Raw genomic sequence first — 14,214 nt, 5'->3', positions numbered from 1 at the left:
TGTTAATGTTTTGCCATTAGCACCATTGTTTATGCCTAATGTTTCTTTTCCTGGCACCTGTATTTCAACATTTCTTATTTCTGCTTAAAGGTACATACAACATTTCTTTAATCCATTCTTATTTTTACAATATAATTTATTCTACTTTCACACCACAGATGCACATGCTGGGATCAAGTAACAAAATTCAAGACACTTGTCTAAAAAGTTCATAGAATTGGCTCAAATGTGAAACCAAACCCCAAATATTAGACTCCAACACCCTGATAGGAACTAAACAAGTGCTGTCCGGCATTGCTGTTTGTAGTGCACTTTAATTTCAGTGCCAGCATTTTAGCTTTTCCACCTGTATATGAAAACTGTATGAACCCAGGTGCTTTATTTATTAAGGTTTTATAAATAAAATATTTTTATATAAATAAGTATTATTCAATATTTAGCTGGGCTTCGGTTTCAGTTGATTTCTCCACCTACATCAGAAGGCCTGCACTGCCACTTCTGCTAAGCAAATGATTTTTGTCAGTCCCTTACGTTTCTCTACATCTGTAAAAACTTAAATCTCGCTATGTTTGACTAATCTTGAATTCCCAGACATATGGTGTTGCCCTTCCATGCATCCCAACAACGGTTTCCACCACCACAACACAGATCCAAAATCTCATGACATTGGAAAGCTACCAACTAGCCCCAAGCCCCTTCTGTTCTCTGATATCATCTGCTTTTCCTTGCTATTCAGAAGTGCAGAGTTTCACTAGATTCTATTGCGTTACCTTTCAAGATCAATAATCCATCAATAATCCTGAATTGAGGTGGAACAGCAAGTGTCTGCCTGGTACAACTAGTTCAAAGAGAACAGCTCCCTCCTCTGAACTATGCCCCTCTCAGGTCCCATGTCTCTCTCTCTCCCCCCTCCCCTCCTTCTCCCCCCCCCCCCCCCGTAGATTCCAAAAATCTATCACAATTCTTTTTCCTCACATTCACTCATGTTCTGTTATTTTGTGCCCTCATGTCTCCATTTACTCCTTTCTCTCCTACTCTTCTGTCTCCAATGCCTCCCTTTCAATTCCTCACCCTCAATTTATCTTTTGTTATCCCTTGTTTGTTTTCATTTGCAAACCATAATAAAGACAAAATACCCAGCACTTGGGAAGTACAGTAAGAGGAGTTGCTTCCCCCACCACTTTTACCAACTATATTTCATCTTCCCACCTCTCTCTTTTACAGAGGCCAGGACTGCGTGTCAGACATGCACTGGCAGGCTTAGCATCACACCAGCAAAAGCACAAGGTGGGTAAAGATTGCAAACAAAGGAGATAACTGAGCAGGGCCTATCCCCCCCTCTAGCCCACTTTCAAGAGAATAAATGACAAAGATGAACCAGGTTAATACTTGCTCTCATCCAGGGATCTCAAAGCACTTTACAACAGTGGGCTAGTCTCATTATCCCTACTTCATAGATGAGAAAACTGAGGCAGGTCAATACTCCTTTATATTTTTTCTATGGAGAGAAACAAAATATTGAATACACATCCCAAGTCCAAGGTCAAATCATAAGGTCAAATATTGTTAAGGGGGACTATGAAAAACCACACGGAACTCCAGTACTTAAATCACGTGCCCCACAATAGGAATACTCCATTAACAGAACTGTTAGCTAGAGAATAGGGTCAACATCATCAAACTCATCTAACCCTGGAATTCTTCTGCCCCCAGACTATTTCCCTGTTCTTTGACATCATAATCTGACTCACATTAGATGTGCACGGGGGACGGAAATTGGGACCTCCGTCACAGTCCGCAGCATGCACGAGCAATGTCTGAGAAGACTTAGTGACGTGGAAGCAGACGGTGACATCAGCTCATCCACTAATACCAGTGCTGGAGAAGGGTCCGGCGTGGTAAGTGTCTGTGACTAGGGGCCTCATCATTCACAAATTTCAGAACAGAAACTCTTGAATTTTCAGCTGATTCATTCAGTAGGTGCTGCTAAACGCTGATCAACACAATCCCTGGCATGTGAGACGATTTTCTGTTCCTGCTGCGGGTGAACACCACACTGATCCTGGCTTGGCAATAACCACACCAAGAGCCCATTTAGAGGCAGTCGCTTACTTACAAGCTAGTTCTGCACATCCTCGTGTTTAATCACTACATTTACTGGTCTTTCCTTTTGATCTACCTGTGCCTGTTCTTTCAGCACCTGTGTCATTCTGGGTGAGCTCAGTAAATCAAAACAGATACCCAGCTGTCAACTGAACATTAGCAGTGTTAGAGGCTCCTTTGTAGTGGCATGAGCAGTTTCAACAAGATAATGAGAAATTAGGCAAGCGTTTATGGACACATGCTCTTCCTTCTGAGAAAGAGTGCTTGCTTCATTGTTTGGACAAATCTTTCTGCTTAGCTGTTGCTAGCTGGAATGGTGTTCTCCACATCAAAGGAGCACCATACATCTTCATGCAAGTTTCAAACTCATGCAATACAAACCAAAGTCCATTGTCACTTACTAGCTGCTCTGGCAGAACATGGCTGCTGAACATTTATGCCTCTCACAGGCAGTACAGATTCAGTAGATGTAGAAAAAAATTTCCTGAGCTGGTCCATGAAGTCACTACACTCTCTTCAGTCACCACCACCTAGAGACTGACTTCTACAACACCTACAAGAAATTAGCGTACAAAATAAATGGCTTTGATGCACCATTGCATTAGCTGCATTGAGTTACTGCATCATTTTATTGTTGTCTCCCCATTCTCCCCCTCTAAGGCCTGGTCTACACTAAGGGGGGGGTCGAACTAAGGTACGCAAGTTCAGCCACGCGAATAGCGTAGCTGAACTCGAACTACCTTACTTCGAAGTACTCACCCGTCCAGACGCCGCGGGATCGAAGTCCGCGGCTCCCCCGTTGACTCCGCCACCGCCGTTTGCGGTGGTGGAGTTCAAGTCGACGGGAGCGCGTTCGGAGTTTGATATATTGCGTCTAGTTTAGACGCGATATATCAAACTCCGAGAAGATGAATGCTAGCCGCCGACCCGGACGGTAAGTATAGACGTACCCTAAGTCTTTTCTACTGCTTACATACTTTACTTCATTGTATTATGTCTGAAATGAGACATAACAGGTCTTTGGGGCTGGGATTGCATCTTCTTATTCCTATCATAAAAGAACTAATAAGTACATAACAAAAGTCACTATCACACAGGACTCTAGCTGCTCTGAGTAAAACAATAGCTGCCAAAATCATGTGTACCTTCAGAGGACCAACAGAATGCACATGAAGACACTGCCATGGATTTTTGGGCTACCACCATGGATACAGGAGCAACAGTCCTGACATATTGCTCATAGCGTGACACAAGTTAGCATCATTTTCCCCTTCATCAATGGCGTGATCCAACCCAGGCTGTTACAATTACTTTAGGACAGAGGTTCTCAAATTGAGGGGCCATGCCCCCCTTGGGGAGGAGGGGGCATGAGAAGCTTTAGGGAAACTTACTGTGCACATTCAGAGCTGGGCCGCTGGAGAGTGGTGGCTGCTGGCTGGGTGCCCAATGCTAAGTAGTAAGGGTGGCAACACTATACCAGGCCACTCTTCAGCGCTGCTGCCAGTAGCAGCAGAGAAGTCTTTCAGAGCTGGGCTCCCGGACAGAAGCCACCACTCTCCAGCAGCCCAGCTCTAAATGTGCGCAGTAAGTTTTTCTCTGCTCCCCTAAAGCTTCTCATGCCCCCTCCCCCAAATACATTCCTCCTTAAGAACTGGGCAGCTGGAGAGCAGAAGCTGCTGGCTGGGTGGGCAGGGGGGGAAGCCATAAACTACTACAGATCAAATAAGTTTGAGAGCACTGCTCTAGGACAATATCTTCTGCATACAGCATTCGGCAGGGTGTGGTGTGAAGAAGGCATGACAGCTCAGCCTAAAAGTAGTGAAATAAAAGCGCAAAGATCCCATAACAGAGAGACAAGGTGGGTGAAGTAATACCCACCTTGTCTAATATCCTGGGACCAACACAGCTACAGCAACACTGCATAAGATCCCATTAGAGACACCCAGACTGAATTGAGGGTTCCAGCCATCTGGAATAACAGAGTGGGAGCTAGTCTGATTTTCTTAGTGTCTGCTCATATGGCCCAGGTCCAAAAATCAGAACAGCACAGTGTCTGCTATGTCTGTATCTTCTCACCTTATCAGCTTTGTCCTGATCTTTCATTGAGCTAAAAGACTGGAGAAGAGACCCATTTTTACTGAGCCAGATATGTACCCACAGTAGTTCAGTAATCCCTGAAAAAGAATGTACCTAACTCACATTTCAGATACAGTGGCATCCACTGTGGCTTTGATGCCCATTGATGTCAGCAACATAGACCAAATGCCCTCTGGAACAAAGTTGATGCCAACACAATATTTGTCACTGTCGTTGGTAGCTCCTGGGGGCTTTCCTTCCCTATGCCCACCATAGATCAGTACTGGTAAATTTCTGCCCCACAAACTAAAAAGGGAGAGACTATTGTTCTGCACATAGCACTGAATTTAGAGTAACTATGTATTTACCCCAGTTTTGTTACTGTGACATTTTGGGGTTTAACCCACACCAATAAGGGGCGGTGTCACTGCCTGCCTGGGCACTCTAGGTGCCTTCAGTGCTATGCAGCCATGAACAACAGCCCAGACCCCAACAGCCAGCCTACAAGTCACACCCTGACTTCCACTGCCCAGTTACTGTTTGCAGAGTGAATCCAACACCCCCAGTGCTGAATTTTCCCCAACATCGTCTGCCAATGTGACAATCTCCTGAGGTTCCCAGAGCTGAGAGTTACTGTGTTCCACTCTCAGCCTCAGCAAGAGTTTTGCTACTGCAAAGCTGAGACAGCTCCCTGACACGCCAGCTTGTCTGTCTTGTCAGCAAACTCTTCAGGACCCTGCTACTCCAAACCTGGCCTTGCAGGTAACAATCAGTGAACTCGTGCTCCCCAGAGACATCTCCCTGCAGCGTCCAGCCCTTTCCTGGAACACATACAGACATAATTAAGTTCGTTGCTCCAGTAAAGAGACAATATGCTGCAGCTCTTTAAATAACTGGGCTTTGACAAACAAACACTCTTATTTTAATCACAGCCCTGAATTGGTTTACAGTAAAACAAATTTATTTAACAAAAGGACACAGGATGAAGTGACACCAAGCACAAGGAACAAGGATAGAAAGAGTCACAACAAACAAAAGCACAAATATACTTCCAAGACTAAAATTCAACTTCAGCAAGTTACAATCCTTGCCTAAGCAGGTTTCTCACCTAAATTCAGTTCCCAGGGACTTCAACCCTTGCCTGAAGGATACAATGTTCTGTGGTTCCAAGGGCTCTGGCCCCTTGAATTCCCCAAGTGATGGATAACTATGGGGTTCTCTCCCCCTTGGTTTTATAGACTAGTAAATCTTTGAAGTGTATTCGTTGAAAAGTAAGCCCAGACCAGCTTCTCTCTCCTGCTGGGGTGCAGACGCCATGCTGTCTTTCCAAACTTCATTGACCCTTCTACAAGGGGCAGGGAGGCTTCTGCTTGTTCTTCCCTTTCTGTTGACTTCCCATCCCCCTGCAGATTCATATGTAAATGGGGCTTCCATTGTTATGATTCCAAACTGCTTAATTTGACTTGCACTGGAAACAGGTAAATAGCTGCCTTCCCTCCTGTCTGGGAGAAAATCGGTTTCTCCAGGTGCTTGGTCGCAGACTTTAAAGGAGTGGTTCTCAACCAGGGGTATGTGTACCCCTGTGGGTATACAGAGGTCTTCCAGGGGGTCCATCAACTCACCTAATTTTACAATGGGCTACATAAAAAGCACTAGTGAAATCTGTACAAGTTAAATTTCATACTATGACATGTTTATACTGCTGTATATACTATACACTGAAATGTAAGAACAATATTTATTTTATAATTATATGGTAAATATGAGAGTCAGCAGTTTTTCAGTAAGTGTGCTGTAACACTTTGGTATTTTTATGTCTGATCTTGTAAGCAAGTAGTTTTTACGTGAGGTGAAACTTGGGAGTATGCAAGACAAATCAGGCTCCTGAAAGCGGTACAGTAATCTGGAAAGGTTGAGAGCCACTGCTTTAAAGCATAACAACGAGTATCCATAATTCCTCATGTAGTGTTATCATTGTGAAGTGTCTGTATTGTTAATCACCAGTGTGGCACAAGCATTTGTAAAAGACTTTGTATGCAATATTACTGTAATGTAAATGTATATCAAGCAGTCAGTTGATTCAATTGCTTATCATTTGAGAATCAGACCCCCTGTCTTTATAGTTAGAAGGCTATCTCCCCCAGTCGGTAGGTTGATGGCTTTATTTGCCTTGTCTGTAAATGTATCTTCTTTGGCTGCAGGGTGGTCGGACAAGCAAATACCCATTCATTTGTCTAAGGCAGGCTGTGGATATGTATTGCTTACCAAACACATTTTAAGAACCTAATTCTAGCACATATCCATAACTCTTCGTACACACATGCCACAGGAATATTAATGATCAGTGAGTTATATTAATTTCCACCTTTTGAGTATATATGACAACAGTGAGTGCAGGGCTGCTCCAGGCACCAGCTAAAGAAGCAGGTGCTTGGGGCAGCCAATACCAGGGGCGGCCCTCTGGCCGCTATTGGGGCGGCAGCTCCGGGTCTTCTGCAACAAGTCCCTCACTCCCTCTGGGAGCGAAGGACCAGCCGCCGAATTGCCGCTGAAGAGTGGAGCAGCGCGATTGCACTGCCATGGCTTTTTTTTTTGGCGCACCACTTGGGGCGGCAGAAAACCTGGAGCAGGCCCTGAGTGAGTGAGGTGCAGCAAGTATGTCAGGCCTCAAAAGAGTTGCTGAAACACAGAGTAATGAACCACCAATGGGCCTCTGTGTCACAGGTGCCTTCTTCCTTTTTTAAAACCTCAAGCAGAATCAGAGATGATCATTCACCATGTGGCTATAACCAAACTCATTCTGCCGCTTCAGGAAAGACAGACCAGTCCCTCTGGTTGATCATACACCACTTTTCTTGCTGGAGCACTGCATTTATTATAGGCCATTTGACAAATCAAACCAAACAAAAACCATAAGCCCTATGATGGACCCTTATATATGTGTCACAGACAACAATTATAATAAGGAACAAGAATAACTCAGCACACACAGCAGGAACATGCTTTCCCCAGCTATCTGCTCTAGTGTCCTTATTCAGAGACACCTGGCTGGTCTCTGCACTCCCTCTTCAGCCCTGCTTGAGCAAGGTCAGTACGTTACATAGTCCTAGTTGGCAAGATAACCAGGATATCTGCCAGAAAAACCCATGGATCCTGGATGAACCACTGTAGTAGCAGAGATGCTGAAGGCTGGGGCCATGTTAAGGTGGGTCTTGTCAGTCCAGAAGGATTCCACTCTGGATGCTGAAGGGCCAATACACTCCATCACAGAGACAAGTAATGGCTTGACTAGATCCACTTTGATCTTTGGTCTGATGCCTGCCTGCCTCTCTCTCTCTGCTATAAAAACTCCAGGGCCCAGCAGGGACAGGGAGGGACTCAGGCCTCTCGGTTGGGGGGGAGGGGCAGGGCCTTGGGCATAGGCATAGTTTGACTTCTATGGGGGGGGGGGGTGCAAGGGCCAGCAGGGCTCAGGCCAGCTCCGCACAGCAGGGGCCAGCGAGGTAGCGCCACCTCCACCCCCTGACTCACCTCAGCAGGCCACCCAGCCTGTCTGCATTGTCAGGGGATGCAACCAAAAATATAACTCAAAGGGGAGACTCCATTCAAAAAGTTTGAAAACCACCCAGGGCGCAGGGAGAGGATAACTAGGGGCTGTGTGCAGCCAGGGGGATACCTCACGGTTCAGGGAGGGGGTAGCTAGGGGCTGTGTGCCCGGAGGGCTCTCTGTGGTGGGTGCTCCCCGAGGACTCTGCCAGCCCCAGAGCTGGGTCCCCCTGACAGGGCTGCTCTTACCAGCTGCATGAGCAATCAAAGGGAGTTGGGAGCTGAGGAGCTGCCGCAGCCCCAACCAATAGCAGCAGACGGGCGAATGCCAAGGCTGCTGCTCCATGGCACCCCCAGCCAGAGGAGCAACTGCCCTGCACTGCCTGGCTCTGGCTTCTGACCTATGACCTGGCCAAAGGGCTGGGCCTGAGGGGAGCTGGAGCGGCCCCTGGACTGCCCCACTTTGGATAGGGCACTGCAGTTTGGAGGTGCAACACCCTTGTGCCCCCCCCCCCCAACTCTGCCCATGGGCTCAGGGCTTCTGCCCACGGAGAGCACCGGGGCTCAGGGTTTCAGCCCCCCACTGCTCCCAGTTTCACCCAGGAGGTGCCCTGGTGGGGGGGGGCACCAGGGATGCCCCGCTCCTCCCATCTTCAGCAGGAGGTGGGAGTGCCAGGGCTACCGCCTTCTGTCCTGTGCCACTCCCAGTTTCAGACTGGGGGGAGGGGCACCGAGGCTGCTGGCTTCTGCCCCACACCGCTGGCTTCAGATGGGGCAGGGGGCGCCAGGGGTCCCTGGCTGCTCCTGGGGGGGGCAGGGAGGCACCAGGGGTCCCAGCTTCAGCCCCATGCCACCCAGGCTTCTGCTCCGCGCCACTGCCAGCTTCAGGTAGGGAGGGCGGGCACCGGGGCTCCTGGCTTCAGCGCTACCATTCCCAGCTTGGGGGGGGGGGGGAGAGAAGGAGGGAGGAGAAAGGCACCAGTGCTTCCAGCACAATTGACCCAGCAGGGATGGATAGTCACCCTTCCCCAGAAAAAGTAGCCATCTAGCCATTTGTCCATGGACACCCACGTGTCCACTAATCAGCCCATACCTATCTGCCGCACAGCTTTAGCAGAGGAAGGCAATGCTATTTGATAAGATAGGTGACATCTGATGCAAGTGATACCATGCCTCCCGTATCCACTTCCCTTTAAAGCAGTTATCCTCACCCAGATCCTGAGACAGTGAGCACAGGTAAGGCCATTTCTTCATCTATCTTGCTCCTTCTTCCTAGCTCTGTGGCAGGGAACACAGGCACATTTTCTTGACATGCCTCATTGGCTGTTTCCCTGTCTCTCCACCCTCATGTTCAGGTACCCTGTGTTCCTACAGCCATTTCCTTCTGTTTGCAGGAGCACTGAGTGGGTCTCTTTTTTCAACCACTCTTTTGGCACACCAGAGCTTTACTTCAACATGTTGCTTCTGAATGACTCGTCTAGCCAGATGCATAACATTCACAATAGCAGCTTGTAGCAAAGCAATGACTCACCATCACAGCACCTCCTGCTGGTCATCCTGGGAATTAGCTCTTTCAGCACTCAGAGCATCTCCTGTTGGCCAGTGTCTCACCTGCCTCAGGCCCCGTGTCCCTCCTGGACCCCAGTGCCCTTTACCTCGGGCTTCTGCCCTCACAGTACCTCCACACTCTGGGTCTCCCCTCTCAGGGGAACCCCCAACCCTCTATCCTCACCTTGCCTCAGTAGCTACTACCAGTCACCATCTAGCCCCCGTTCACTGGGACAGACTGCACTGTAATGGCCACTCATCATTGGCAAGGGGGTTTGGACCAGCTGCTTCTGCCTAACCCCAGGCTGCACCTCAGTACCTGGTTTGGCCTTTAACAAGGCCTGCAGCCTGGGGGTTAACCGGGCTAGAGCTCCCCAGCTTCTCTTGCCTTTCCCCACCACTACTCTACTCCCAGTACCCTGAGCTCCCAGGGAGTCAAGTCCTTCTCTCTCTACAGCTAGAGAAAGAGAGTCTGTAGCTCCTGGCCTCCACCTCTCTTATCAGGGCCAGCTGGGCCCTGATTGAGCTGGCCACACCTGTGGTCAGCTATTCAGTCAGCTTTCCCCAGCTGTTCTCACTCCTCTTATTTCAGGAGCAGGGTAACCACCCCGCAACACAGCTGCTATGTCTTCTTCTTAGAGAGTCTAAGTCCTTTGTTTCCTCCTTTCTTTCTCAGTCAAAAGGTTTCATACCTCACTCCCTAGTCTCAGAAGCCCATAAATGCGATGATCAATCTGCTAGGCTGCTCTTAGCAGTGGGATTAGAGACATCACAAACCACCGGTTTTCTGCTGACCACTTCTCCCAGTTCGTCTGTAAATCCATAACAGCAAGGTCCTGATTTCATCTCTCCTTGCCGCTCAACCTTAGACAACAGCTTGGGATTTATTATGCTAGGGCTTGTGCTCAAAAGCGTGAGGATGTTACTGTTATCAGCAGCTGACAGGCCATCAAGAAAACATTGCTGTCAAGCTGACAAACCAGCAGTAAACAGTTCTCCAAACTCCTGTTAGCCTGTAAGCAGCAGGAGGAATGCAGTTCAAGTCAGGCAGAAACTGCAGGACTCTCCTTCCCTCCTCAGGGACAGTGCCCCTGCCCCAGCTATGTTACACTGGTGCTTTGAGGAAGATACACTTTTAATATTTATTATTATTATTATTTTAATTTATTTCTACAGGTTGATGGAAGCCCTGCCCCTAAAGAGCTTACAGTCTAATGACAGATGTGAAGCCACAAGGGTAACGAGCAGTAAAGATGGGGTGTGGAACTGGATTCTTGTTCAAGATGAAACAGGCATCCTGGGGACATCTGATTGGCTCAAGTAGCCTCTTAGGTTAGACCTACACTGCAGCTGGGAGTGACTGTCCCAGCCTGGTATAGACTTGAACTAGCAAGGGCTTGAGCTAGCATGCTAAAAGGAGCAGTGTGGATGTTACTGCCCAGGCTAGAGCTTGGGCTCTCAAGCCCACCTGACCCTGAGGCTGGAGAGCCTGAGCTCCAGCCCAAGCTGCAACAGCTACACTGCTATTGCTAGTGTGCTAGCTGGAGCCCTGCTAGCATGAAGAGGCTCCTGCCCTTAGAAACACAGGAGGAGAGCAATGGTCTTTTCACATCAGAGCAGTACTCCATCTAGCCCAGGCCCTGTCTCTGAAAGTAACTCGTACCAAATGCTTCAAAGGAATATGCTAGAACTCTGCAGTTGGCAGTTATGGAATAACTGCTATGGGCTGTTTTTTTCATAACCCCAATAGTTAGAGGCTGGCTTATGAACTGAAGTCTGGGGATTTATATGCCTTCCAATTAAAGAAAAAAAATCATCATTATAACTCTGGATATTCTTGTTACCCATATAAATCCAACCCTTTTTTTGAATCCTGCCAAGCTCCTGGTCTCAGTGATATCATGTGGCAATGAGTCCCTTAGGTTCATTATTTGTTGCATGAAAAAGTATTTGCTTGTATTCATTTTATATTTGTTACCTTTCAATTCCCTTGACTGTCCCCTTATTCTTTTATGATCAGAAAGAGAGAATAGAAGTTCACGATCCACCTTCTCTATAACATTCATTATTTTGTAAACTTTTATCATGTCCCCTCTTATCTGGCTCCTCTGCAAGGTAAGCAGTCCCCGTCTTGTGCATTCTCCGATGCTGTTATGGTTGATTAAGTAACCTTCATGCAGAATCTAAGGATTTTAATTTCCTCACTTTTAACGTGAGTGTCTCTTTGACTAGCTTCCTCATTTTCTTTTTTAAATCTCTCTTTCTAAAATTTAGTGCCACAGTTTTTGGCACAATCCCTCTCCCGAGGACACTGAATGTCATTGAATTGTGGTCACTGTTACTTAGTGACTCAGCTAAAGTTACTTCTTGAACCAATTCTTGTATGTAGTCATTTAGGACTAATAGACTAAGAATAGGATTTAGAATAGCCACTCCCTTTCTGTGCTCTAGAAAGGGCTGTTTCAGAAAGCAATTGTTTAAGATGTCAGGTAGGAGGGACCTTCACACGTAAATTATATCAAAAAAACCTTTCTTGTATCTTGTTGGGGATTCTCTCCTTTAGATCAAGTCCCCAGCAGTGGATCAGGTGGAAAGAGGGTCTTTGGATCTCAATGGCTGTGAAAGCGGATGAAGGCTGCAGCAAGTTGGAGCTCTTCAGTTGTCTCAGACTTACTCTGCCACTGGGCCCCAAACCTCCAGCCTGTCATGATCATGTGGTCACTGTAGGCACACCAGCTTCCTCATCTTAAAAGAAATCACATGGAGGCTTTGGTGGTTCCAGGATTGGACTCCCGAGTCATCTCAGGCTCAGGACCCATATGTAAATCTGTGGTAGAGATCATCCTGGAATAGAGATCACTGATGATAATCTCCTTTCAGTGGTGGTCAGTCCTTCTCCCTTCAGTTCCATCTTCTGTGGGACAAGCCTGCTTACTGTTGTTTTGCTAGGGATTTATTATTCTACAAAGGGTTTGCACTGGAATTTAACCCAACACATAGAGGATATTTTCCCTTGGCATCCTATGAACATTTCCATCATTAGATCTGGCTGAGGGTGCTTTGGTATTAAATAGCTCTGTTGTTCACTCTAACAATATGTTACAAGGAAATAAGCGAGGGGGAGGGGAACTGCTCAAGTCCATCTAGTGACTCAAATAGCTACCATGGCCAGGCATTAAAGGCCACAATTCTTAGCATTTCACTCTCTCCTCTCAAAAAAATCTTTCTTCCCCACCAGGCCTCTTGGTGAAGTGCCCAGAGGCATTAAAGGGACCCTGGATAATGTATGACTGTCCATCTGTATCAACCCCTCAGATGAAATTTCATCACAGAAATCATGAACTGTCGATTCTCAAAAATGAGATTTTGTTCAGCTTGGTGTTCCCTTTGAGTCAGTGTCAGCAGCATTAGTCAGACCAGAGAGAAATCTTGACTCTCTGAGTGCTTCTGTAAGCAGGCTGGGGGTCAGCAAAATCCTGCCACTTTAATGGAAAAAGAAACCAGCTAATCTAATATGGTAACCCCCATTGAAATCCAAAGCCTGTCATTAGTGAAGAGCTGAGAGGTCACTGGGAACTCGGTCTGATATTACACTTCGGTTTTGTTAATTTCCCTGTTGTTCAGTCAGAAGAGTCTAAAATAATCTCACTTTTAATTAATTTAACCCTTATTCAAAAAGACATTTTGGAAACAGATGAGCAATCAGAATCACATATATAGAAATGTTTATGTACTCCTCCTTGTTGGCTATCTCTGGGTCCAATGGCAGGGTAGACACCCTTACAGAGTATGGAACAGTACTACATTTCAGAGTGCTCTTCTTGTGCTGCTTATTGTTGCCTCTGACCAAGATCAGATATTAAACACTTGCTTGCCAAGAGCTTGATCCTTCTCCCATTAAAGTCAGTGGCAATGCTCCCACTGAATCCAGTGGTTCAGGATTGGGATTTATAGGCTGATACTTTATTTCACGGCGGAAAGGTGTTGGCTTTCCCCAATGCTACTTCAGTAGCATCAATCAGAGAGAAATGGTTCCAGTTTTCAGTCCTGAAGTCAAGAGTTTAAAGAATGAGAGAAAAATCACATACCACTCTCTACCAATTAAATAATAAAGAGTAGCATTTTTAATGTTATGACCTGAATTAACAGGCTTTTATTTTTCCATTGGTAAAACTGAGAAGCTGGTGAATTCTTCGCTGAAGACTATTTTCAAATTAACTGGTGAATCTATGAATGTTAATCTTTAAATTACATTAAGTTCTTTTGACTTAGAGTTTTTTAATTGGCACTATTTTAACAAGCAGTGAGGGGTTGAAAAATTTAATAGTGGAATAACTGTTTTGCTGTGATGCCACTGATTGCTTTTCTGTATTCTTAGCCTTTTTTACATTATACATGGAACTTTGGTGTTTACTTTTCATGGAAGGTGCTCAGGTACCCTGGTGATGGGTTACACAGATAGATAATCTTATGTCTGATAGCTGGTTACAGTGCTAGTGAGAGGGACTCTCCACTGTTCCATTTGTACTTCCTTTTTTGACATCAAGTGTTAATATTTGAACTTTAACAGAAGAAACTTGCTATAGAGAAATCAGTGTCGGAGCTGGTGTTAGCACTCAGTAGTTCCTAGCTCCCAGCCCAGTGCTCAGACTACTATGTCACAGCACCGTTTGGGAGTCCATGAATATCTTCCTGACCTGGACAAAGGGACAGGCATTTCTGCAGCTTGCTCTCACTACCAGGAAGACAAAGGGCTCTGGGATGGCTGGATTTTGATCTCCTTTTGGGCAGTTTCATGGCTCCTGTAAGAAACAGAGAAGAATTATTATTGGGTAAGTGCCAACAACATGCTGGACACTGTACATGATACAAAAGGAGACAGTCACTGCTCCAAAGGGCTTATAGTCTAAAAGGTGAAACTAAGAAGCCAGGCCACCTGGC

At 46.4% G+C, this 14,214-nt stretch overlaps 1 protein-coding gene across 1 annotated transcript in view; it reads right to left on the bottom strand.

The window, feature by feature from the left end:
• SYNDIG1L (synapse differentiation inducing 1 like) overlaps positions 1-9,222 on the bottom strand; it is a 71,932-nt gene extending 62,710 nt beyond the window's left edge. The window contains exon 1 of the mRNA XM_039533356.1: positions 8,937-9,222. The gene's annotated coding sequence lies outside the window, so the exon portion shown is untranslated. The remainder of the gene's footprint in view (positions 1-8,936) is intronic.
• Positions 9,223-14,214: the final 4,992 nt, after the last annotated feature.

Source organism: Mauremys reevesii, linkage group 4 (assembly GCF_016161935.1).
Source record: "Mauremys reevesii isolate NIE-2019 linkage group 4, ASM1616193v1, whole genome shotgun sequence".
NCBI lineage: Eukaryota > Metazoa > Chordata > Testudines > Geoemydidae > Mauremys > Mauremys reevesii.
Note: the sequence above shows the minus strand (reverse complement) of the source record. Positions and strands in the feature narration are given on the sequence as shown.